The sequence below is a fragment of the Pongo abelii genome, chromosome 14 (genome assembly GCF_028885655.2).
Source record: "Pongo abelii isolate AG06213 chromosome 14, NHGRI_mPonAbe1-v2.0_pri, whole genome shotgun sequence".
Classification (NCBI taxonomy): domain Eukaryota; kingdom Metazoa; phylum Chordata; class Mammalia; order Primates; family Hominidae; genus Pongo; species Pongo abelii.
This window is the reverse complement of record NC_071999.2, coordinates 56,906,760-56,912,180: the sequence shown is the minus strand read 5'-3', so window position 1 is coordinate 56,912,180 and position 5,421 is coordinate 56,906,760.

The window sequence follows — 5,421 nt, the reverse complement described above, 5'->3', positions numbered from 1 at the left end:
TCTGCCTGTGAGTGAGATGCGTGGTCAGAGGCCAGTGCCGTCCTGTCTTCACGAGGGCTTCTGTGAGGCACTGGCTTGGCTTCATGTCTTTTTAGGGGGCAGAGGAGGATAGGATTTTAACAGCAGGGGAAATGAGGGTGGGCAGAGCCCCCTTGATCTGCCATCCCCAGCACTGGCGTGAGTCCCTTTCTCTAATGCAGGCCTGCTTCAGCGGAGTGTGGGGAGAATGCTGAAAGGCAGCTCCTGTCAAAGTCCCTGCCCCGCTGGGTCGGACACAGGCTTAAATTACTGCAGCGTTTGCACCCCTCTGTTCTAGGGCGAGTGTCTGCAGAAGGCTGTTCTCAAACACATCTCAATCAGGAGGGATATGTTGTGGGTTCCTTGGCCTTGAAGGAGTGGGTCAGGAGGAGGAGCAGAAAAATCTTGACTAGTGGGCTCTGCTGGGAAAGCTCTGTGGGCATCTTGGGGTGGCCGGGGGGTGTAAGTGAGCCACACCTGAAGGGAGTTGACAGTGTAATCTTCACCCACACCAGGACACTTTGAAGAGTGGAAGGAGGCACTATGAATAGTTATGCCAGGACAACTGGCCTAAACCGGGACTATCCAGGCAAACTGGGACGAGCACTCACCTTCCTTCAAAGGGAAATAGACATTGTGATGTCTCCATTGACAGAGACTACATACTTTAGAACCTTGCCTGATCATAGGTTCCAGAGACATGCTGGTGGCGTAGTCCTTTATCATATTTCAAGGTTCCCCCCGATATCCACATCTTGGTACCTACACATCTCTGTCAAATCATTGAGGTGGTTATCTCATGGCTCAATGTGACTGCATAGCTAGATTGCCAGCCCCGCCCCCCAGCATACCCTGGAGGACTTCGTGCCATGCGTGCTTGACTGTTTTTCCGGATGCCTGGGTACAGAAATTTCATGTTGTGTGCATGTCCCATTGTGAAAAGTGAGGGTGATACCACCTTAGGAAGGGATCCCATTTCTTTAGAAGATAGATTCTTTCTTTTTTTTTTTTTTGTTATACTTTAAGTTCTAGGTACATGTGCAGAGCGTGCAGGTTTGTTACATGGTTATACATGTGCCATGGTGGTTTGCTGCACCCGTCAACCTATCATCTACATTAGGTATTTCTCCTAATGCTTTCCCTCCCCTAACCCCTCACCCCTCAACAGGCCCCAGTGTGTGATGTTCCCATCCCTGTGTCCATGTGTTCTCATTGTTCATCTCCCACTTACAAGTGAGAATGTGTGGTGTTTGGTTTTCTGTTCTTGTGTTAGTTTGCTGAGAATGATGGTTTCTAGCTTCATCCATGTCCCTGCAAAGGACATCAACTCATCCTTTTTTTTTTTTTTTTTTTTGAGACGAACTCATCCTTTTTTATGGCTACATAGCATTCCATGGTGTACATGAGCCACATTTTCTTTAGTCTATCATTGATGGGCATTTGAGTTGGTTCCAAGCCTTTACTATTGTGAACAGTGCTGCAATAAACATAGTGTCCATGTGTCTTTATGGTAGAATGATTTATAATCCTTTGGATACTTTCTAAAACTTGATCACATTTTCCTGATATATTCCTCAGGCAGAATAAATCACAGCATTCCAAATAACTTTTAGTCTTTTAAGACCTTAGTGAAGAATTGTGATGGGATTACCTTTTTAATAAACAAATGCAGTAATTCTCATTTTTTTTCAAAAATGACATCTGGAAATTGACATGTTAGAAAATAGATTCTCAAATTATTCTGCTAGATTACCAAGGAATCAAGATTAATAAATAAAAACTTTTTTATTGAAGATTAAAAATAAAAACTTATTTTTTATAAATCTAGCATAGACCAAAATCAGCCAATCAAATAGTTTAATTAGAAAGAGATTATTTGAATTGCAGGGGGTTTTTTTTGCTCTAAAAAATTATGACGGTGTTTTAGTAGGTAAATTTCCTAATGTGTATACAATTGAGTTAGGCAATTTTTATTTGCATACATTTTTCTTAATTGCATCTTTGTTTTAAAAAAAAACAAGGAACGTATGTGCAAAGAAATGCTTTAAGCAGCCACTTATGCTGACAGTCAGTTTCCCTTTGCAGATTACCTTGATGTGTGAGGAAGCTGATTTGGTATTGGAAAGTATTGTGGAGCTAGGAGGAATCAAACTGCTCTATTTTCTTCATTTTCAAACTCACCTTGGGCAGGCACGTAAACACCATTGTCCAGGCTTTCATTCCAGAGGGAGATGTCTACTTTGCTGTTTTTCTTTGTGTGAAGACAATGACAGTGGTTGAAATTACAGGATAGAATATGAGAATGCCAAGTAATGCTGTGAAATCCCAGAATCTCCTTTATTCAGGAAGATGAATAAACAGAGATGTAAAACCGTCTAAGGGCTAAAATGAAAAGAATTAATGGAAATTTAACATTTTTGCCATTTGAAATGGAGATGGCTATTAACTGTTCTCAATTTAAACATAATAACTGCTTATAGCAAAAAATTAAGCATATAGAAATATAGAAAGTGGGGGGGAAAGGCAAATCCTCCCTAGCCTCAAAAGGAAAGCCAGTGAACATGACTTCATGGAGGGATGTCCTTTGTGGATGGACCACATTGGGACATGGAGGGAGCAAAGCCTTTCTTCTCCTTGTTGACCAACACCTGACCAAGTGGCAGCCATCTGAGACAGAGGTGCTGCAGTGGCCTCAGAGAGGCCTGTTGAGAGCAGATCCAGGTCCTGGTCAGGTCAGGGGACAGACAATGCTCAAATACCTCCAGGCTGCTGAGTGCTGGGTGCCTGGGCAGGTTCTGTCACTCATCTTGCCTGTCTGACCATCCTCACAGTGGCACTAAGAGCTGTTTGCATAACTGTCCCATTTCCACAGACAGGACCAAGCCTCAGGTTGTTCAGCTGACTGTCCAGGACACAGAAGGGGCGTTCAAACCCATTTGGCATTGGCACTAAAGCCTGTAATCTATCATGCTCCCTCTGGAAAGCTCCCTCTTCCTCCCAAAGGTGAATGCTGGTGCTTTCCTTAGGAGGAGAATCTGTGCTTCCTCAGCATCCCTTGGTCCCCTTACGTGGACAAGAAAGGTGTCCTTTGGCAGGACAGTGTGGCTTATCTCAAGAGCCACCCTGTGTCTATCTGACCAAAACAACCTCCTAGTCTGCAGCTAGAGCCAATTTAATCATTTTTATATGCATCTGGAAATGCAAGTATCAGAAGGAAAACATGGGAGAAGGGGAAGAGCATGAGGCTGGAGGTTAGCTCTGCCACTGGATACCTCCATGCTACAATATATGCAACACCTGTACTTGCAGCCCAGGGTTTTAGAGCCTCAGACATGCATTTAGTGCAGAGTACATGTTAGGATGACTCGACAGTCAACGTATTTCTTTTTATCATCATGTGCATCTGAGCTTCATGTTAAATATTCTTGCAAGTTTATATAACTTTTTTTTTTTTTTTGAGATGGAGTCTCACTCTGTCCCCAGACAGGAGTGCAGTGGCACAATCTTAGCTCACTGCAACCTCCGCCTCCCAGGTTCAAGTGATTCTCCTGCCTCAGCCTCCCAAGTAGCTGGAACTACAGGCATGCACCACCATACCCAGCTAATTTTTGTATTTTCAGTAGAGACGGGGTTTAACCATGTTGGTCAGGATGGTCTCAATCTCCTGACCTCGTGATCCGCTCATCTTGGCCTCCCAAAGTGCTGGGATTACAGGCGTGAGCCACCACACCCGGCCTGGATAACTTTTTTAAGGCTTGAACATTTTTTAAAAGAAAAGGTTTTTAAAGGGCTCACAGTATTTTTGATGGCTCCAAAGCTCCATGTTCTGCCTCCTGTGTCTGGGTCTACAGGACTCCACCTCAAACCGCTGGACAGGAATCTGTCTTCAGCAGTTGATTACAAAGCTAGTACCCTGGTAGCTTAGAAAATAGATCCTCACCAAAGCCCCGGGGGCCACTTTACAAACTGCTCCGGACCTCTGTTTTCTCATCTGTTTGATAAGAACTGCTGTCGTTACTGCCTTGAGCTAGGAGGATGGAAGGGGCAGTCCACAGGAAACCCGCACACAAGTGCAAGGTACGCAGTGGCCACAGGCGATCTCAACAGGCAGTGAATGTGTCATGCCGTTTCCCTCAGATCATCCTACCTCTTCGCAATTGAGTGCAGTCGGGGCCTCAGCCTTCTCGTCTGCACAAATGGGGATGATAATACTTCCTGTCTCACAGCACTGCCATGAGGGTATGATGAGGTCGTCTGAGTAAAGCACTTAGAATAGTGCCTGACACATCCGGAGTGCTCAAGAAATGCTAGTGGCTGTTGTCATCGTTGCTGTTAAGAGTGATGATGTCTGTATTCTAGGAAAAAAAAAAAACCAAAAAAAAAAACCTCCTCAGCCTTTGTTCCCGGAGCAGGTAAAAGCCATCTTTCTATATTGGGCCAAAGGAAGTTCCTATTTTGGGGTCTGCTGCTAAGACTTAGTGGACTGATAACAAAAGTTTGCCTTTAAAAAGAGCTGCATTTGTCCAGTTACTGGACACCAGGCCAGACCCCCAGTGCTCTTGTTTCTTGGTGGTCTTTGCATGTGTCTTCCACCTCAGTGTGCCCTGGGTCCAGTGGAAGACCACGGAATGTAGGGGAGGTTAACAGCACTGGCCTTGGAGTTGGGCAGACCTGAGTTCAAAACCCGACTGTACACCTTAAGGAAGTCACTCACCATTCTGGGCTTCTGAATCGGTGTAAAATGAGTTCACTGCTGCTTCCGTGGCTTGTGAAGGTTAAGGGGAATTATGTACATAAAATGCCTAGCACAGTGCATGGCACATGGCGGACACTCATAAAAGGCAGTCATCGTTAGAATGGCACTGATGTGGCATCCCCAAGTAGGGGCTGGAGAGGTAAAAGCTCTCAGGGAGCATCTGGGATGGAATAGGATGCAGGCTCCTGGAAAATATTTATTGACTGCCTGAATGATGCTGGTGCACAGTGGGGATTGAGGACGTGAGTGTAAAGGGTGCTAGTGAGCAAGAGTGTGGAGATGAGGAAAGTGATGAGTTTTAATGTGGCATTTCAGTCTGGTTTTAGAAGACAGGACCTTATCTCATTCAGCCCACCTGCCTTATATTCAGTAATTCGATCATTTTCAGCAACCTTTTAAAATATCTTTCCCTTTTCTCCAGGACAGAATTATATTGCCTTTAGATATGAATTCCTAAAGAATGTACTAATTTTTGATTAAAATAGAACAATCTTGCTCTGCTATTTCTGATGACCCAGCTTTGGTGGCTAAATATAAACCCAGCACGGTGGTATGGTACTTCCATCACAGCAGCGAGTGGGCCGTGGCATCGTGTGAATTTAATCACAGAATAACCTGCTATTAATAGTTCCCGGGGTGGGGTGGGG